The 22,514-nt window shown below is 38.2% G+C and overlaps 1 protein-coding gene across 2 annotated transcripts in view; it reads left to right on the top strand.

The window, feature by feature from the left end:
* The first annotated feature begins 467 nt into the window (after positions 1-467).
* drd2a (dopamine receptor D2a) overlaps positions 468-22,514 on the top strand; it is a 46,697-nt gene continuing 24,650 nt past the window's right edge. For both annotated transcript variants that reach the window (XM_031749891.2, XM_039622332.1), the window contains exon 1: positions 468-898. The gene's annotated coding sequence lies outside the window, so the exon portion shown is untranslated. The remainder of the gene's footprint in view (positions 899-22,514) is intronic.

The raw sequence follows: 22,514 nt of genomic DNA, 5'->3' as shown, positions 1-22,514 counted from the left end.
GGTTTGGCAATAGATGAAAAAAAAAATACATATATAAATATAAAAGATCATTATCTAAGAAAATGACAATGAGGAATGCGTGGGATGGATTTGTAAGTCCATGTGTTCGCTTATTTCTTTCATTACCATTTTTCACGGCTTTTGCTGATCCACCAACTCACATCCTAACAGAGCATGTGCCCACTTATTAACCAACTGTTTCTTTAGTGATCAAAAGATGTCCAAAAATGTTTTAAATCCCACACTGTCATTTTCCATTATTTACTTATTACACAAAAAGCGCAAACCGTGCCACGGAGAGAAGACTGAACTGTGGAAAATCGGAGGCAAACATAAGGGAATAGGGTTTCACTTACACCGGTGACATTAAAAAAAAAAAAACATGCATCCCTCTTAGGAATTAAACAGATGTAACCCCGCCTTGATTTTCCACAGTTCTTCACAGCCGCCGCGTCTCCCGTCTCCGTCAGTGCAGAAGGTAACTCTTAGCTCTCTGCGTAAAGCTCCTGGACACCAGAAGGGCACCGCTCAGTTTCCGCTTCTGCTTCTCCGCTCTCTCAAGATCAGAACTGATTTAAAAAAATTAAAAAAAAAAAAAAATCAAACCTCGAGGCTTTAATTAAACGACCGGAAAACAGCAAGTGATCCTAGGTGTTGTTTTAAATCATTCTTTCACTGTTAGGCTATGTATTTTGGCTCCCAGTAGTGCGTTTATTTTTTACCTACCAGCTTGAACTAATGCCTCGCACCAGAGACGACGCGCAGAGACTGTTCTTTCTTTAAAGAGTAAGCAATGAGTAAAGCAAATAAAGGATACAGTGGGAGCTAACTGTGGATGATCTTGGATTTAACAGCCGCTTCCCGTGAAAACAAAGATTCAGAAACTTATGGCGTGAAGGTAAGACAGTTCTTACTGTTTTCTCTGTGTGATGTATTAAACTTAAGAAAAATAAAATAATCCAGGGTATAGCTTATAATCTATGACATGTCGCTCAAAGATGCATACATACATTAACTAACACTGCAGGTAGCGCAAGCGGCTGTGCACTGTGGGGAGGATTTATTTGTATGACAGGTCTACTGTTTACCTTATCGATCCTGGCTGGGCGTTAATATAAGACATTTTTAACCACCCCAAGAAAGAGTGGGGGGCTGGGGGGCTATAAGTGAGTTATACCCTAGTTTCAGACTTGAGAGTGGCGATGTGTCTGTGTCATGGTGCCCTTCCCAATCCGCGAAGCGCTGATTTCAGATCTGTTCGTGCTTTCTAATTTGTAATTAGTGCTGGGTTTTCAGAGGCACAAGCTTCGTGCTGCGCAGGTGACTGCTGTACACGCTGCACACTCCGTCCTGTATCAGCATTGCTAAGCAGCTTTAACAAGTTACCAACAACAGGGGAAATAAATGAAGTGGAAAATTTATCTAAACCTCTCCTGATAAGCCTGCGTGCCTCGAAAGCGCCTTTGATGGAGTTTGTTACCCATTTATGATCTATGTGAATATTAAAAAAAACCAAATGTGTATATTATATGCATGTTCCGAGTCACTGCCATATTCTAAATAACACATAAACAGCATAACAAATAACTGAATAATGCTAATGATTGTGGTGATTTTGATTTAAGACTTGTCACTTTTGATTGAGTCAGTGCTAAAAGGGGAGAAAGAAAGGAAAGAAAAGTGTGACTGCCTTCTGGAAAATATTAATAAGCCACCATAACAACAAAAACCTGCTTTGACATTTGGTCAGCAGCTGCTCTGTACCCAGCAGGTATGGATATCTGAATAGGTCAGGTGGTTATAACACCTGGTTGGCAAATTGGTGGTTTCATCAAAAGGGACACTGTCAGGCTTTATTTGTCAAGGAAAATTGCTCATGTCAACTCCACTTGACTAGAATTAACTATTTAAATCTTCTTTAAAATAGAAACCAAACCAGTAATCCTTAGTGAAACCATCTTAGGTTAAATGGATAGAGGCTGAGCCTGGTTATTGAATTCCCTTGACACATTTTGAATTCTATACATTCCTGTGTCTGATCTGCTGGACCGTTTTGTGTGGAAAACAGTCTGACCGGAGCTGCCTGATGCAGGTTTGTCAAGCCTAGCTGTTTGGCCACAAGCAGATTTTCTGAAACAAATCTCCTGGATGCTTCGAGTCAAATGTCTGTATACACAAATTAATCCCTACACGGATTATTTGAATTAATACTAGGGAAAAAACATTAACAATGGTTCAGATTCCATAAGATTCCATAAGATGCATTGTGAGAGATTTGATTTCATGGCAACATTTACGTTAAGGTGGTGCACAGACTTTGAATGGATTAAGCGCATAAAGATCTAAAGGGAAATCATTTGATTCGGCCGGTCGATCGATAAAATGCTCAGATTCAATGCATTGCTCTCAAATGACATGCAGTCAACAGAAACAACACTGTGTCGCAGCTTGTGCTTGTTAAATCCAATTACAAACCCAAACAAAAGTTGTTTGGGTGCAGGGAGCTGCTGCTGTGAAACCACAGCGTCTTTTATTAATCAGACAGATTTGAAAGTCATTCACAGGAGAAATCTTACGTCGGACTGGGGTGGTGCAGTTGTTTTGTTTTGCAAAAGAAGAAACTGTAAGGAATTCAAATTTAATTTTGTTGTCTGTATATATTTATACTGTATATATATATCTATATTTGTATAATGCTGTGCACCTTCTGTAAATCTGTTTGCAGTCTTGTATAGTTTATGCCTTGCCATGGTCTGGAGGAACATTTAATTTCATGGTGTATAGTATTACCTGTACATTATATGGCTGAATGAAGCCGCTTGGCTTGCCATTTCAGAAAGGAATACACTTTAAAAAGTGATGTATTTTTTTTTACTAATCAAGTCTTACGTGACTTCATGCATCTTGCGAAGTGCAACTTCATAAATGTATAGGTGCAGAAATTAAACCACATATATGCCAAGATCTATAAACACTTTTTAATCATTGTGTATAGAAGATGCAGCTCAGACCCAGAATGTCATGAAGCACTTGATGATACTCAGTTGGGCCTCAAAGAACAGCACACCTGACCTTTGCTTGTGGTGCCATCTGACATCAAAGATGAAATATAAATAGTTTAGATTTTCAGCGGAACATAGAGCTTACTAACCACCATGGTAAATGGCCTGTATTTATATAGCGCTTTACTAGTCCCTAAGGACCCCAAAGCGCTTTACACACCCAGTCATCCACCCATTCACACACACATTCACACACTGGTGATGGCAAGCTACATTGTAGTCACAGCCACCCTGGGGCACACATCCACAAGCTCTAACTCAGCTATAGGGTTCTTCTTGTATGTCTCGCAGATTTTATATCATGGTCATGAGCCACAAACATCCCTGTAAGTAAATTACTTAATTGTATTGGATCTCTGAGACTTTATCCAACTCGCTTACAGTCTTTCTCTCCTGAAACCCATTTCCCAGCATGTCAAATACATCAACACTCAAGGGACACACACAATTACTGACAGGATGGATGAGCCAATTAGGTCCAAAACCAATAGGAGATCTATTATGATCATGGTTCTACTGTTATATGCTGCGATAGTCAGGTTAGCTGGTTGGTCTATATATGCATTAATGGTGTGTCCATATTACATATTGATCTAAATGGTTTAAACAGTATTTACATTGACTAGGCTTTGTTTGTTGTGAATAACTGGATATTGAATTTTTTATTACTCATTTAACACTTTGCAATCACACATATTTTATTTTTAAATATAGTCACATGGAGAGGGGTACACACACAGTAGTTTGTTTTTTTTTGTTTGCAATTACAGTGCACTTCATAACATTTGAAAATCACTAACACCTTCACAAATTCAATTTTATATTTAGAAGAGATGCACAAACATACAGAAAAAAGCTGCAAAACTTACTCGCTTGCATTTAGAAACAGACAAAAATAACTTCTGCATACTTACTGCTCTGCTGGATAGAAATCCACCATTGTACATTTTTAATAAAAAAAAGAGCCTGTTGGTCTTTATGTTTTTAAGCTTGAGCAACAGGCAGTCAAAACTTAGAATGCCTGGAAAACACATTGAACCTTTGAACAGTTCTCTAGCTCACTAATCCACAGATATACACACACATACAATATTTTCCCAGAGGTATGATTCTGCTTTACCTGCAGTTAGAGAACAGTGTCAGAAAAAATTAGGATGCTCCCTAATTTCTGCATGATTGTACGCATACGCCATCCATTTTTGCTTTGTTTCACATTGCTGATACTAGGTTTCACCCACCTTTGGAACTCAGAACTGTGGCATAGATTCAACAAGGTGCTGGAAACAATTCTCAGAGATTTTGGTCCATAATGACATGATATCATCACACAGTTAGTGCACATCTGTGTGAGGTGAATTTTTCATTCGACCACATCGTAAAAGTGCTCGACTTGATTGAAATCTTTTGATTGTGGAATAGAGCCTGACCAATATATTGGCAAGTTGATTTTATCTGCCAATATGGGCTATTTGCTGATCGATCAGTATCTGCTTTTATAACAGCCTATAAATGAAAAAGAAAAAGTAAAGAAGAGACAGGAGAAACACTCTTCAATCATGTTACGAGTGTTGATGTTGTGTAGTTTTTCCTTGTTGGCAGCACATTTGCTTGTAAAGTGTAAACAGTGAATAAATGAATAAATAAGTCAATAAATGATAACCAGTTAATTTGTGCTGTGTGTGTGTGATAAAATGTAAAAAAAACAACTGCGCAAATGTCCAAACATCAGTATCAATCTTACAAATCCTATATCAGTTGGGCTCTCCTGTGGAGGCAGTTTGAGTAAACCAAATAAATCTTCATGTTGAGGAAACCAGTTTCAAATCATTTGAGCTTTGGGACATGGGGTGGTCATAAAGCAACCCGATATCACGCCAAAACATGTAATAGACACGCTGGTCCACCGTGTCTATTTCACACTTTGCTTCTCCAAAATGTGAAATGGACACACATGCAGAAGTTGCATTACCAGCAGGGGGAGATAATCTATTAAAGACAAGAAGTCAGTAGTGAACAAAAAATGTATGAAGTAAATCCAGGGTCCTTAATCATCAGAAATGAATAAGCTGAGTGCCTAATATGTATATACATGTAAATGGGTAATAATGTCTGTCTAGCACTTTCCTGTGGTTATTTTCATGTTGGATTGAAATAAAGTATCTCCCTCTGCGGTTGCAGCAACTTACTGCAACTTCTGTCTTTTTCATGCTTTGGAAAGGCGTGAAAAGGGTCAGATGGATCCATGCTTTCATGGTGTTTATGCTAAATTCTGACCCAACCATCTGCATGTAGATGAAGACTTTTCTGATCTTCTATTGTCCAATTTGGGTGAGCCTGTGTAAACTGTAGACTCAACTTCCTGTTCTTAGCTGGCAGGAGTGGGCAAGCCAGTGTGGTCTTCTGCTGCTATACCCAATGTTTTCGTACCTCTGGCATCAATAACACATTTTAACTGACCAATTTATGTAAATCCTAGAGATGGTTGCGAGGGAAAATCCCAGTAGATCACCAGTTTCAGAAACACTCAAAACCAGCCTGTCTGGCATCAACAACCATTTGTTAAGAGTCACCTTTCTTCCCGATTCTGCTCTGTTTAAATTTCTGAAGGTTCTTTTGACCATGTCTACGCGGTTAGATGCATTGAAACACAGTGATGTAAATAGCTGAGTAGAAATTTGCATTAATGAGCAGGTGAACAGGTATACCTAATAAAGTGACCAGGGAATATGGACAGTAGACATCATTGGCTAATTGGCTGTAGCTCCTATAGAGCTTCATAAAATATAAGAGGCTTAGAAACCTTGGCTCAATATGCAGGAGAATTTTTTCTGGTGTAAAACTGGGTGAGACAGATGAAAGACTTTGGGTTGGTATTGACAGGATGATCATTATAAGACAAGGATTGAGGATTAATAGCGAAATAGAAATAAATAAATAATTTCTCAGGAGAAATGAACTTACTTCACCGTTCTCTTGTTGTCTGGACGGTTTGGTATGAAAAGCTTTTAAAAACCACAAATATGTGGTTCACCAAGGGTTTCTCACTGTAGACTTTAAATTAGCGGCACTTGTTCGAAATCATTCCAAATTCTGCAGATGATGCTTGACACCCAGAGACCCTGTAGGTGGTGTAGAAAGAAAAAAATACTCTTCTTGGCTGTGAATGTCAACCTTAACAAGGGCCAAAATTAAAAGGTGAAAGTGAGATGAAGTAGGGCGATGTGTCAGTTTTGATACAGCACGTGACTCACTCGTCTCTTTGAACTATTTCTTTTTAAGCTATGTCAAATGCCAAATGAAAGCTGGGTTTGTATTATGTTAAAGACTCTTTCATGGAAGTTCCCTTGACATTTTCCTCAGCAGCTCGGGAGTCTTTTGTTTTCAAAAGCAAAACAAGCGTTTATTCTGAATAACTTAAGTCTTACTCTTTGTGAACTTGATGTCCAGTCAAATACTATTTCATTAAAAGTGACATTTTTAGATGCTTTCCTCTAGTTAGGTATTCATAACCACAGTCAGGAGCATAGTATAAGAAAACTGAAGAAGTGATTTACTGCAGTTATAATACTTTAATTGATCAGTCCTGGTTATGTAAACGGTTGCTTGCAGTAACAATCTCACTGAAACCAGCCCTTTGATTTCATTATTCTTGCTGTTGCTTTGAACTCATTGTCTTGGTTTTCTGGTATGGATTTTTTGGTTGCTTGCCATAGTTTTCGCCAGCTCTGAGCACAAAACCATAGACAGCTATTTAAAACAGACAAGCTTAGATTAGCTTTGCGCCCAGCGTGAAACTGCAGCAAAACAAAGGTATTACTGGTGGCTGCTAAAAAATGTGATCAAACACTGAGCATTTTAAGATTTTCTTCAAAAAAGAAAAGAAAAAAGATCTAAGTTAAGGCAGGGATTAAAAATAAATGGATTACTGGACTGCTCTTGTTTTTGTTGTACTGTGTAAGCAGTAGAAAACTGACTCCTAACAATATGGGGACATTGGGCGTCATTCAGTAATATTTTCATAGAAATGTTATCAGTATGCGTACACAATAAGTTTGCACTCACTTCATTTAGTGAATCAGGTTTATTCCTCATTTCACTATATGAGAAACTATATTTGTCTACACGTGCATAACAGAAGGAGAAATCAACAACGTAAAATAATATAAAGAGCACTTTGGAGGAAGTACTCTAAAATACTTCGAGGTCGTGATCATAGCTATAAAAAGCAAGTGTTGCTTATATAAAAAGGTCTTACACTTAAGTGTTGCTTAGGTATTTTGGCCCTTTGGAAAGACAGCTTGGTTCCTAGAATCCGCTTAAGCCTTTCTCCCAATACTTCCGTGTAATTCATGTTACTAATGGGACCATTCTGGATTTCACCTTTCATACCCTTCATCAGACCGTGAGACTTTGCTTTAATTTTACTGTGTGCTTACCTGTTCTGCTCTTTGTCAATAACCACTGTGTTTGGTTTTCCAACAGTTGCTAGTCAGACTAGAACTTGAACCCCACAAGATAAGCGACATTTTGTTGTGCAACCCCTCAGAACCTGAGAACTTCTGACACATAGTCACATGTTCCCATACACTTTTGTGGGTAATTGTGTTTCTCAGCAGGACTGCTTTGTTCTACATTTTTCTGTGTCATCATTACACACCCTGTGCCACTAGGCCTTATGTGGAAGGACCCTGGTCGGGGCCTGGTCTTGAGCTTCTCTGAACTGATACAATACGCTTTCTTTCAGACTTGTAGGATTGCTTTATGTCAGCGATCTCCTCTTTATGCCAGTGAGACTTTCCAAGAGCCCGAGATACTCATTTGTTAGTTCAACCCATGGATGAGTATCTTTTTAATTCATGCAATAAATATGTGTAGTATATAGGAAGAAGTAAAATAAGTACTAACACTTGAATATTTCTTGTGTTTCAAACTGCAGATAGGGCTTTCGTTCTTTCACATCTCAGTGATCACAGAACAGCTTGAGAGTAAATAAATAAAGTGAAACCACCACAAGACGCCATTACGGTTTCTGTTTTCACAGCCAATCCATCTGGCCACCTGACCTTTGGCAGACTTACACTTGTTGCACCTCATTTCCCACTGTGGAAATGTGAGAAGCAGCTGCTCAGAATCTCCATTTAATGACATACAGTTAAAAATTCACCTTGAAACAAAGCGACATATTTTCATGTGTTTAATTAAAAAATCCAGGACAAATCCAGGGAATCGTTGGTACGTTTCAAGTTTCTGGTATAATAAGACCTAAAGCGTGTGAGCAAAAAAGAAGGGGCAGATACTCAACATTACAGGTGCATGCACTTCTGTTCACCTGTTTCTGGCACTGTGTTAAATGGGATGAAATGGAAAAGTAGTAAACGGTGTGTGTGTGTGTGTGTATGCAACCTCACAAGGGACCACACCAGTTGTTAGGTTGGAACTACCCTATCACCTAATGAGGTCAAGGGAGGATTGTTACCAACCTCTGTTTCCTCTTTTGGCAGTGGGTGGATGTCCTTCCATTTTTACTTTTATGGCTTGATCTGAATAGAGAATAGCTTGAATGTTCACAACAGTAACCTTTATGTCTTACTGTATAAGCAACGTTGTAGCATTGGTAGAATTTCGTAACCTCTGCGGTTAAGCCTTCACGGTTGACTCATCGGTGCTTTTTATTTAGCCCTTTATGTATCTCTTTCACTCTGTTTCAGTGTGCCGTGTCTTGACGCTTCCTGAATCTCCAATATATCATTTGTTTTCACCTCCTTCAGACAGCATATTCACAGTGAAAGCTCCCTTGCCAGTGTTAAAACTCGTACTTTGATTTCCCTTGATATGGGTTATTGCATACTATATCTCAACCAAATAAATGGCTGGGTGGTCTCTTATGTAAGTCAAGTTGGCGCTTCTGCATCCTAATGCAAACTGCTGAGTGCCTTTCTTCTTTCTTCTGTTTAAACAGAGATATGCTAACCTGGTGCACACTGTGTGAGAATGATGGATTTGATTTATTATGATACATATATAAATATAAATACAGCTTTCAAACTTCTCCAACACCTCTTTGTTATGAAATTTGATTGTCCACTTTCATTTGAACAGAAAACACAGCTTACCAATTATTTTTAGTAAACAAGCTCCACCTTTTCCTTTTTATGTCAAATGTTTATTGCTTTTATGTCAGAGGTGTGCCCGATCAAAGCAAATGCACCCCATATGGATGTTGCAAGAAAAACTTGTTATAATTGCAAGAGCCGAGAGAAAGGCGGCATAATTGCAACGACAAGATAATGACACACTAATTGCTACCCGGAATGAGCAGGTTTATTTTAGGCACAGTAAAAGTCATACCAGCTACCACCTACACAGCCGGTCCGTAGAACGTGGCTTCACATTTGCAACGAGCTGCTTTTTCACTCACACAGCAACAAAGGGGAGCTATTTTCTGAGAAAGCAAATTTACAACATAGTCACTGACTTCCCCAGCTTCGGTCATTCTGACCCAACAACAAACAGGGCTGTGCTAGATAGAAAACTAATTAGGATGAAGGTTATCATGGGCTTAAATCAAACATTTCGTTGGTATTGACAGACTGATATCAGTTTAAGCTTTTGTTTTCAGCTTGTATAGGCTGTTACTAAAAATTAGACAAAGATTTAACAATGAAGGGTCTGAAGAAGGTTAACTAAGACTAAATCCCTGTCTGCACATAGAAGAGCATAAGCTTGTTAACTTATTTCACGAAAAAGAAAAACAGGCGTGACTATTTGGCATAATCAGTTTAGAAAAGGCAATTACCTTGATCCAACATCCGCAAATTAGATTTATGTAACAGAAGAGAAGATGGGGGAAAAAAGGCAAAAAGAGCCACAACAGACAATGTGTATCTCCAGAAGCATAATGACGGTTGTGTAGTACAGTGAGGGAAGTTATTTATTTATTTATTATCCTTCTTTTCTCCAAGTTAAAGTCTCATTGAGATTTAAATCTCACTTCCAGGAGAGACCTGGCCATCATGGCAGCAAAGGTCACAGCAAATACCACACATAACAAGTAAAAAACAAATACAATATTTCACACAAACATACATTAAGAGCCATATTTAAAAACAGTCCCAGACTAAAAGAGTTATTCTCTCGCTCCTTTAAAATGGACCTAAACTCCCCCATGGTAACCATTTCTGACAATTTCAGTTCCTTCTGTAGACTATTCCAGGAAACAGGGACAGCCTTTTATTTAAATGCCTTTTTTTCCCAGTTCTGTTCCGATTTTCAGGACAACTTATTTGCATGGCGTTGTGACAGCGAAGGCTATATTGGTTGTAGTTTTTACACATATAAACACACAGATAAGAGGGAACTAGCCCGAGGAGAGAGTTATAGATAAAAACCAAACAATGGGAACGTCTGCTTATATGCAGAGATGGCCGATTTCCACAGCCAATAATAAAAAAAAGGCACAATGATAGACAGTATTCAACCTCTTTATGTACTGGGCAGGTGCATTCATAAAAAGCAGATCACCATAATCTAATAACGGTTAAAAAAAAGTTTCATAAATTAAGTGTTTTCTCACTTGAATAGAGAAACAAGATTTCTAAAAAACTTCACTTTTACTTTCACCTTGGACACAAGCCTTTGGATGTGAGTTTTAAATGACAAACTTTGATCTCTAATGATACCTACAATAGATAGAAACACAGATAACAATTCTTTGCCATTTGAGAATAACGTGAACTTGGATTTATCCACATTTAACAAAAATATATATTGAGTTAAATGTTACTGAACAACATCAAAGGCAGACTGTAAAAATTCAAGGGGATTGTGCTACTGAAGGAAATGAGCAATAGATGTATCATCTGCATAAAGACGGAATGGAGCATTAGATACATTTTCACAAAGGTTATTTATATAGATAGAAACGATTATTTGATCTCATTCAGAATATGTAAGTTTGCTCACTTGTAAAGAAATTAACAGTCTCTGATTTTTAGGGTAGCTTCATTTAATGGAGAGAGACAAAATTTCAAGCCAAAATCCAGAAATCCAGAGTGACCAGCATTTGATCCCTAAGCAAATCACGATTTAGTACTTGGTGAAGAAACCCTTTACACATCTCAATAGAGGTTTTGTTCCACTTTATAAATCCTTTAGGTTTCTTGGCTGCTGCTTGGTAACTCGAAGCTGCAGCTCCCTCCACAAATTTTCTATAGGATTGAGGTGTGAAGAACAACTTGGTTACTCCATTACCTTAATGTGTTGCTTTTTCAGCCACTCTTTTGTTGCCTTGGTGGTATGTTTTGGATCATTGCATACTGGAAGATCCATCCATGATATGGCCTCCGTTTATTGGCTTGTCATTGTAGTGAAGTCATATTGTACCCTCAGCAGAAAAATAGCCCCAAAGCATAAAGTTTCCAGCTCCATGTTTTACTGTGTTCTTTGGGCCATCCTCAGTATTTCCCATACAAAAATATCAGGACAAATTGATACAACTCATCTTGATTTTGGTTTTATCTACCGCAGCACTTTCTCTGAAGCCCTTTCTGAATCATTTAGATGTTCACTAGTAAACTTAAGATTGGCCTGTACATGTGCCTTCTGGATCAGGGGGACCTTCCAGACACTCCAACATATGCTGTAGTGTGTTGCTATTGGTTATCTTGGTGACTGTGGCTAGATCTTCCATGGAGCTCTACACTGAGGGTGATAGATGGTCATTTTTACTTCCATTTTTGAGTCGTTGCACCAACAGTTTTACCTTATCGCCAAGCTTCTTGCCAATGCTCTTGTAGCCCATTCCAGCATTGTACAGGTCTACACTCTTGTCCATAGAGGTGGAGAGGATGGAATAGAAGAATTTGACTGAAAAATTAATTGATTCTGTGCTCAGGTGTGCTTTATACATCGATCTAATAAGTTGAGATCGGGAGTATCTGTAATTGACTGAATGATTGATTGACTGTAATCTGTGTGCTGCATGATCATGACTTGTAGAGGTCAAATGCTAAATACATAAGGTACTAAATCCTGTTTTGCTTTGGGATCAAATAGTTGTCACTCAGTGGCATGCAAATCAATTTGTAACTTTTATATAATGTGTTTTTTCTACATTTTTGGTTGATTTTGGTTGATGTCTCTCTCCATTAGAATGAAAATATCATAAAAATTAAAGACTGTTCATTTCTATGTAAGTGACCACACTTACAAATTCAGCAAGGAATCAAATAATTATTTTTCCCCACTGTAAATGTTTGAGTTTGAGTGCTTCTGTGAGATTAATAATCAACTTTGAAGGCTCTTAAATAGCAGCAATTTAATACAGCTGCTATTAAATGGGGCTTACTGTAAGATTAACAGGGTAGTTGCGTGGTTTATTAAACTGAATTTTCACAACTGGTACACGACTGAATGAGATCAGTACTTAATGCCAACATTTGTTGTTGTTTAATGTCGTTTAATGCCAACAGAGTTGTGTGTTTTTCCTAATTAAAGTTGCAGGCTAGGTGTGCATTTATGAGAGGATTATAAAGTCATTATGCTTAAACTATTTTCAGATTATGAGGGAGATTTATAATTACAGGGTGTGTTTTGTAAATGCTCTATTATTAAAAGGTAATTACAACATATATTTGCTAGCTGAAATTTTATCCAATAACACAGAAACTAGGGAACTACAAAAAAATGACCAATATATATCAGTATGCATGCTTATGAGTCTATTCAATCTTTTATAATGCATGAATCAAAACCTGTCTGGGGGGGAATAAAAATCCTTATTTTATACAATTAAAGAAAGTGTCCAAAAGCCCAAAGTGAAGTTACTATCTGTTGTTTTTTAGAGGGTCGACTTGGCAGTGTGAAGAGGAAAATCACATTCAAGATAGTTAGATAATGCCTTATGCTCCCATAGATCACTGTTGGGTCACCTGGGAATAAGAGGATGCAGTTAGATGTGAAACTGAGGGATTGTGGGTAGAAAGTGAGGTCAAGCTATTTAAAGATTTTATTCAGGACCGGTCAACTGCGCACAATTCAGAGGTCATCTGGTTGGATAGAGTGCTACATAAAAGCTGGAACAGGCAACATGTTGTTAAAATCGCTGAATAATAAATCTGTAATTTCCTTTTAGCAAATTTGTTTGTTTGTTTTAGAGAAGATCACAAGTAAGGGGTGACTTTGGCAAGTTACAGGTGTTTTACAGCCAGATCTACTGGGAAATGTGAAGCATTATCCAGAACAAAGTGTGGTGGAGTGAGTGAAAAGGGACAGATGAAGCCAAATCTGAGCGCGGACTTATTTCAAATATACTTGGATAGAAAAGAAGAAGGAATGGTTTTGGGGGAATTGTTGAATTCAAAATTTGGCCTTTTTTCCTCTTTAGATTTTAGCACAGAGAGCTGGATGTACTTCATCCGCTGTTCTGTGGTGCAGCTGTTCAATAATGCAAACGTGCCATATGTCTAAGACTGTGTAAGACGCTTTATAGCATGAACAGCTCTCAGTAGGTTGGCAATCTTAGCCGGTCTCTATGGATAGTGGTTGCACAGTGTGTGGGAGAAAAAAAAGGAATTTTCAAACTAACAGTGCTTCTATTGACCATGAATCTATTCAACTCACTCACTGTCTCCACATCAGCGCCGTAAATATATTTATGCATTGTCACCAGTCACTTTAAGGAACATTCAGTTACCATTATTTTGTGAAATGCAGTGCATTTAAAAACACCGCTTTCACTTTTGTCCAAACAATCACAAGTCAAGGTTTTCGATGGACTTTCTGATAACATTTTTTTTTTTTAACAAATGGCTGTTTTTGTTGTTGTTAAGTTTAATAGACAATTTCACAATGTTTCTTACTAATTCATCTTGTGAGTCGTAATGTACTACAAAATCGCTCTTCTACTAAAACACATTGTAAAAAAAAACTTAAAAAAAAATTACAAATTACAAAGCAGCTGATTCTATTATTCCTGAGTTACAGAAAAGGAAAAAACGAGTTGCATTGAGTTTATTGTGGCTGTTTTTCTGTCAAGAGTTTAAAAAAAAAGAAATTATATTGGTCTTCACAGGTTTCCTTTCAACAGGAAAAAGAGAGAGGTGTGGGGAAAGGTTTGAGGACAAAGAAATCTCCCAAAAGACTGTGCAGCTGTATTATTTACAGATCCATTTGATACATGTAGTCAGCTAAAGAGCTCAAAAATACCACTGCTTATAAGCAATGACCACATCATAATGTCAGCCTGCAGTTTTCTCCCACAAGCAGTGAAAATGCCCCCTGGACATGAGTGAACACTACATGACACATGGGAAATATTAGATTTCCTGCAAGCTAGTAAGCCATCCTCTATGGCAGCTGCTGCCTCTAAAAGGGAACCAATGGTGATGACCCTTATCACCGAGGAGCCTAACAATCTGCCTGTTCAGTCAGCTCAGTGTTCTCAAATAAAGGCCAATACACGTCGGACGCAGATGTACGGGAGTCAGCAGATGTGAGTGAACTGGCAATTATGGAGCATGTTTACGAGTGTGAACAAGCAATTGACTGGGATTAAAAAGCAGAGGAGGACTACATTACAGACCTGTATGTTTATGTCTGAAATTAAGCTCTCCCTCCCAGTTAGTAAGCTGTTGCTGTTTGTTACCTGTGTCACAAAAATGGCAGCAGTTTGCCCCATTTTTACCTTCTGGCCTCGCTCATGGTTTTCTTCTTTTATTTACTTGTAAAAAACATATACACAAAGATTAAAAATGGCTTAAAAAGGCAGGTAGATAATGGAACAAACATCTTTTAATCATTCAATTCAATTCAATTTTATTTATATAGCGCCAAATCACAACAAAAGTCTCCTCAAGGCGATCATACACAAAAGTACTATATCTACACCACAAGGAGCATTCTTGGGTTTTATTTAAGTTACTCTGTTTTTTGTACTTGTCCTCTTGGTTCTCTTGGTTCTCTAACTCATTTGCTAGCTTGTAGCTCCCTTCCAAGAATCTGCTTTTTAATAGTGTCAATCCAAATAGGAGCTATCAGTCAGCTCTTGGCCACATGTGAGCTCTTTCATGCAGGAACTTTGTTGTTTGAGCATGCAAATAATTCTTAGATTTCACTGCGGAAGCACTGCTTGCCTTGAGCTAAAAGGCGAACTGTACCACTCAGTGTCAGATTTTCTTTAAAATCTTATGACTTCCTGTCTGACTTTTCAATTAATCAGTTTACTGGCAACACTGATCTCCAACAGACAAATGCACAATGCTCACAGTTCACACTTACGTCATACATTACACATCTTATGATAATAACTGATGCAACTGGTGCAACAATTTTCACATAATTTCATCTGTAATGGTCCACTTGATTCCTTTTTTACCCTTGCTTTGTTTACTGCTCTATGTTTACTGTTCTGGCTGTCAGCTTTGTTTCATAGGACACTCACAACACCCAGGGGGTTACTTCAGTTTTTATCTGTGATTGTAAACTCACACTTTAAAGTTAAAGCTCTTAGGCACACCGTGGTCATTTTGTGTATCCGAGCGTGTGTGCAAGCGCTGTCCTACCAGCAGCTTTCTGACTGCTGCTCTCATTTACATGCCACAGACACACAGAAGCTTCTGAGCTGAGAGGACAATAATGCAGAGGATTGTAACACCACTGACAGGTGTCTGGCGTCGCATGCTGCGGCCCCAGATAGACGTGACTAAAACAAAAGACATAAATTTAAGAGTAAAAAACAAAAAACAAAAGCAATGAAACTGACAGCTAATTAGTGGTGCGCCTCAATGGAATTAACACCATAATGGGCCGCAAAAAATCGCATAGTAACAGCTTGTTTTTAACCGCATCGTCTTTTGTTAGAGGATCACAAAGTGCATGTTTTTGTTAGGAAACAGAAAACAGTCTGAATGGTGGGTTTTTAAAAGCAGGAAACAGTTCGCCTATATAAGTAATTGCAAAGAAAAGTGATATTGATCAGCAGTACAGGCAAACCTTTGCAGATGTTGAAAGGAAAATCTGTGCTCAGAGAGAGAAAGCTCCTTTATGGCCATTCTGACAGTGTTATTTGTATATCAATCATAGTGATCATTTAAGTTAGTTTTGTACCCCCGTAAACATCTGACAAACAACTAACAACAACAAGTAGGATCTAAAAATTGACATGGACAAAAATCTTTTTTTTTAATTACTTTTACTTTAAAATTGAAAGAAAAATAATTATATATTATATATAATAATTGTTTTTCTGGGCTGTTGGCTCCCCAGACCACAGGCAGCAATTCGGGCCTGCAACACTCGGACCTGGGTGATTTAGGCTTGATGTGTGAGTGTGTGTGAGTGGGGCCCATTAAGGTAAAGTAGTAAATCAAATCATAAGTTAATTTGGGACTTTATTCTAGTGAATTTTGATACTGTCAGTCGCTGTTTGATTTCTTTTTTCTTTCTGTTTATTTTTCGTCTGTCACTCTGTAAACAACTTTTGTTTAACTTGAAGATCTTGCTGCATTTTAATGTGTCCCATTTCCAGATAAGTATTTAGTAAGTAGTTATTTGTGTGACTAGAGTGGGAAGTGTATATATATATATAAAAAACACCCATCTCGCCCCTGCGGGCGGTCAATCCTTCAAGCTCGGGTCCTCTACCAGAGGCCTGGGAGCTTGAGGGTCCTGCGCAGTATCTTAGCTGTTCCCAGGACTGCGCTCTTCTGGACAGAGATCTCCGATGTTGTTCCCGGGATCTGCTGGAGCCACTCGCCTAGCTTGGGAGTCACCGCACCTAGTGCTCCGATTACCACGGGAACCACCGTTACCTTCACCCTCCACATCCTCTCGAGCTCTTCTCTGAGCCCTTGGTATTTCTCCAGCTTCTCGTGTTCCTTCTTCCTGATATTGCTGTCATTCGGAACCACTACATCGATCACTACGGCCGTCTTCTTCTGTTTGTCTACCACCACTATGTCCGGTTGGTTAGCCACCACCATTTTGTCCGTCTGCATCTGGAAGTCCCACAGGATCTTAGCTCGGTCATTCTCCATCACCCTTGGGGCATCTCCCATTTTGACCTCGGGACTTCCAGGTTATACTCGGCACAGATGTTCCTGTACACTATGCCGGCCACTTGGTTATGGCGTTCCATGTATGCCTTGCCTGCTAGCATCTTGCACCCTGCTGTTATGTGCTGGATTGTCTCTGGGGCATCTTTACACAGCCTGCACCTGGGGTCTTGCCTGGTGTGATAGACCCCAGCCTCTATGGATCTTGTATATATATATATATATATATATATATATATATATATATATATATATATATATATATGCTGTGTGATGTGGTCTCAGTTATAATCATTAAGCTGTAGTTTCTGACTATTATGAAGCAGTTTGCACTGTTTAAATTTTCTGTTAAAAAAAAAAACCCATTGTTGCCTTAGTGCCATCAAATATTTGCAAGGGGAAAAACACATGACATGACTAGGCACTAAGCTAATTGCTCAGACACCCCCCGCTGTTGCCACAAAGTATTTAATGTCCACACAGCCCCAGATAGCACTGGCCATCCTGTCCAAGAGAGTTTTGCTTTCTGTGCTGTTTGTGTAATTTGGGATTTTCATTAATTCAAAGTCCTTACTTATCCTGATCGTAATATGTTCTTTGCTTGAGATTAATGCAGTTATGCAGTGTGGCAAGAGCCTGATATTGAGACTAGGCCTAGTTCCAGAACAAAAATAAATTACGGTGCATCTGCGATAACTGCTTATGACAGTCATGTGGACACCTAAAAGCAATCCTCATCTGCCAAAAAGTGGTTATCACTGACTTTACGTCTGCAGCTGCTTTTTAATTTAATTTTATTTTTTTATCTAGAGCAAACAGACATAACATTCGCATACACATAACTTTATTTCTATGGGAACAGGAAGGTTGCGTGTTTGTTAAATTTTAACACTTCTTTAACACTTCAAAGCCAAAGAAGCATTTCCAGTATACAGCTTAACAACATGTGGCATGTGTGGGATTATAAGCAATACAGTAGTGCTACTTGAGTTAAATTTGTATCTACTTGATATTTCTAATCTTCTTTTTTAAGCCTATATATTTGAAAACTAGATCATAATTGATACGATTCATATACTAGTCATATATAACATGATAACAGCAATTATTTTATTAAGAAAAACTTAATGATGTTGCAAAATATTCACTGACAGTGCAATGTGTGCGTTTGCATCCCTGTAGAATTTAGCCTGATTGAGATGGAAACATTCATTTAGCAATTTGTGTGAAACTACTCCCCGTTACCATGTGTGCCACAGGCCTCATTTACTTATATGTCCACAGAAATGTTCTTACCCTGCACAAAAAATAATAATAGTACATGCAAAAATTACCATCAGATTCATAAAACATTGCCCTCCAGCCAATTTTGTTCTTCTCACAGTGCAAATGTTAGTGAATCAGAATCTGCATCCTGTCTACATGCTGCCATACTCTTTGTAAGGAAGCAGTTCACTTCAAGGTGAAGTGGAGAAGGCAGGGAGGATGTTGCAAAAGATAAGTGTAGTGTCTGAAGGGAAAGAAAGAAATGGCACACCTTTGCAAAGTGTTTTCTACAGAAGTGATGATAGTTTTAAAAAAACAAAAAAGGGTAAGGCTCGGGTTGAAATGATAGTGCTGAATATCATTTGCCCTGAGACGCTCACTGTGCTACAAGTAAAATAAAAAAAAAAGTTTGACAAAAAAAATAAAATAAAATACTGGACATACTGGACTGTAAGTGATAGCATCCAGCATGAATGATAACATAAAGTAAGATAACGCTAATGTGATATGTTTAAAAATGTTGAAGGTTGTGGCCATTACATGTCATTTAATATCTTACTTCTATACATTTCATTCTCATTATGAGGATTTTTGGCTCATGGTGATTGGGAAAACTGTAACTAATAGCCAAAGGAAATAGAGAGAGATAATAATATCCCCCCCATGCATCTATCAGTTATCTTCCACTTATCTGATGTCAGGTTGCACTGCAGGGGATTTTGCAGACAACCTTCTCCCCAGCCACATTTTCAAGCTTTTGCTGGGGAATCTCATTGCATTCCCAGGCCAGATGAGAAATATCATCTCTAGTGGGTTCTGGGTCCGGGGTCTCTTCCCAGTTGGGCGTACCCGGCGCACTTCCAAAAGGGGAGGCATCCTCATGACCTCTTCTGGCTCTAGGGATCTGTGCATCTAGTCAACTCGACATTTAAACTAAATTCCTGCCCTTGCTTGTCATTACCAGAAATACTAGTCATTAAAATATATTATTTTTATTTATTATTGTACAGTGACAGTAATCAGCTCAAAGATGTTACCATGCCACCGGCCACTGCCCAACACTGCAGCCCTGACAGGCAGTGGCACCTTGCCCCCGTCTCACTCTCTGTGTGAATAAAACTGAAGAAGCTTCTCGGATGAGAGGTTAAACATCTTCAAGCAACTTAAAGGAGTCCAGATGCTTTTCTTTCCAAGCTCCTTTGACTCAGTGAGCGATGGTTAGGTGAGGTCCTTATCAAAATTGATTTTGACCCACCATTCAATACAATCTCAGTGGCAACAGCTTTATTTTTCAGTATGACAATGATCCCAAAGACACTGCACATGCAGTAAAAGCAAACCTGGGTAGGAAAACACACAATGGAACACTATCAGCCCTGGATTGGTCTCCCCAGAGTCCAGATGTCAACATTACTAAAGCAGTGTGGGATCATCTTGACAGAGAACAGAACAAAAGGCAGCCAACATCCAAAGAAGAGCTGTGAATGTCCTTCAAGAATCCTGGAGGACTATTGCTGAAGACAGCTTAAACAAATGAAAAGGAAGCTGCCTAAGAGAGTTCAGCTGAAGGTGGACATACCCCATGAACTGTTTTTGCTTTATATAATGTTTTTCTATTTCTATTTGCATGTCTTGATAAATTGCTGCTATTTTCCATTTTCCTAACAAAATACAAAAAAATGACAAGACTCAAGAGTCTCAAGAGTATGTTCTAATTTTTGGATTAGTCACCCAGTTTATTTTATTTTCTCTTGTTTAAATTACTAGCAAATGAGTTCCCAGAAGCATCCAAAGCATTAACATGTGCGACATGGTAAGTTAAACTTTAAATTTCCAGAAGCTTCATGGACAAAAATAAAAGCATATGCCTTTTTAAGGAATACGTACATTCAAAAAATGCTTTCAGGCCCTCGCCTTTCATTTATTTTCTTCGGTGTACCAATTACAGAGCTGTTTTTTTTAGTCATTTTACAACAGCTATAAAAATCTGCAGTGTTTGAATTCTATACTGAGACTGCTTGTTAATATTAATTGGTTGTTACCAATCCAAGATTTTACTGAACTGTGCAGAACCCTTACGTCTTGTAATGAGTAACTTGCTGGTGAGATTATGTATCAGATCGCTTTGCTTGCTTTACATGTAAAAGTTTAAATGTTAAAAAGTGACGTGAAAGCAAATCTCATGCAATCTGCTCAAAACAGAAACAGCACAGGACCTGAGAAACCCGACAACCTACAGTGTTTGGGGCCAGGTAGCTGGCTGGGGATTGGCAAGAGCAATCTTACAGATGACAGCTGCTTTCACAAAGTTGAAAGGCTCTTTCCAGTGTTGTTTGTTCAGAAGAACACACAAAATATCCTAAATATATTCAACGGTGTATTTCAATATTCTATTAGATATTTTAATATAAGCACTCAGCAAGTGTTCTTTGGTGAAAACTTCCTGCGTGCAATGACTTTGAAACGTTTTGTTGACCACCTATAATGTCTCTCTTACCTGTCTGAAAGATATACTCTATTTTATTAACCAAACAGGTCACAGAGGGTGGAATTCAAAGTATATGAGCTATTTAAGGCAGCACAGAGAGCGTGGATGTTTTTGTTTATAAGCAGGCACCAACTATCAGGCCAGCAGTGGGAACAGTCTCACGTACTGTATCTAAGTAAGTAGAGTGGGAAAATAAATAAGATTAGACAGCACAGGGCATCTGCAGGGTACACACACAGACTGGTGCCCTAGAGCACCGCTTACACATCCTAACGGGAGCATGCTTCCCTCCCTTCTACTTCTCTCACTGCTTCTCACTTAATCCTTCTTTACCCTCTCCCTGGCTTTTGGTTTTCCTCTGCCCTCCGCTGGTAACTTTTCTTAATAATTCAGCTGGCTTCTGGGCTCAAGAAATAGAAAAACAGAAAGAAAGAGACCTAGTTTTTGGTGTTGTTTTTCACTGTACTTGGTTGCATAAATATGATCACAATGTGGGGATAGTATAGTTCCATCTCCAAGGTCAAAATAATTGAGGCCAGAACCAGTGTGTGAACCTCTCAAAAATATAAATAATCTAATCATTGCAGTGACCACAGACCCTATTAAAATTCCTAACAGTGTGTCCTTTGCAATGTCCTGATCAACAGAGATTTTCAAGGATGTCAAAATAAGAAACTTATTTGAAGGGCACAAAAAACATCTGCAAAAAGATACGTCCTTTACACACCAATTGTTGCAAGCAGGTGTTAAAAGTCTTCAGAGAAACTTGATGAAGAAACTAGATTCAGTAAAGACACTATAAAGAACACAAGCCTGAAAAACAAAACATTGGCTGACATGTCTGGTTTGCTACAGGTGACCTGGATGGATGTTTCCCTATTTTGTCAAGGCAAGCAAGGCGAGCACTGCTTGCCAAAACTCCACCTTCTTTGTTCATTCATATTTTCAACCCTGCTGTATATATTGACAGTTCACCATGTCACACACTGCTCAAGGCTTTTAATTCAGCTGTTTAGTTTTTTATTATTCATATATTTAATATGCTAAAAAAAATAATCAGGACAGCAACTATAATCTGTGATTTGTAGAATATGATGCTGGACACTGAACAGATATTATAATATTATATTAAATATATAAAGTATAAAGATACGTATCTGCAAAAGTAACTGCATGTCACTTGGTTTCATGTTGTATTATTTTAGGAAGGCAACTTCACAGCAACACTTGAACATAGAGTAGATTCACATTTTCACATTCCCATTAAATATTCTGTTCATCAAAACAATATTCTAGTAAAATGTAGAATTATAGATCATATACCTAAAGTTATCTTAATGTTATCTTAAATTTAAAAGTCATTTTTCCTGTAAGTAATGTTACATAAAATCAGTAAACATGTAGAAAAGAAAACAACAGTAGAAACAGTAGCAGTTTCCACACAAAACCTCCATTTGAAAATAACACCGAACCAGATATGCAGCTCTGCCTTTGGCCGTAAGCAAGGGGGTAACACTGACTGATGACGGTCATAACCCAGCAACAAAGCAAAAACAAAAACAACCAACCGAAACAATTAAAGGACAAGAAAATAATTGTTGGCTTTAGAAATGAAATTAGCTGAAGAGATAAAGCGAGTTGGATCCA

This window comes from Oreochromis aureus, linkage group 14 (genome assembly GCF_013358895.1).
Source record: "Oreochromis aureus strain Israel breed Guangdong linkage group 14, ZZ_aureus, whole genome shotgun sequence".
In the NCBI taxonomy this organism is placed as follows: Eukaryota; Metazoa; Chordata; class Actinopteri; order Cichliformes; family Cichlidae; genus Oreochromis; species Oreochromis aureus.
This window is presented reverse-complemented; position numbering and strand designations above follow the sequence as displayed.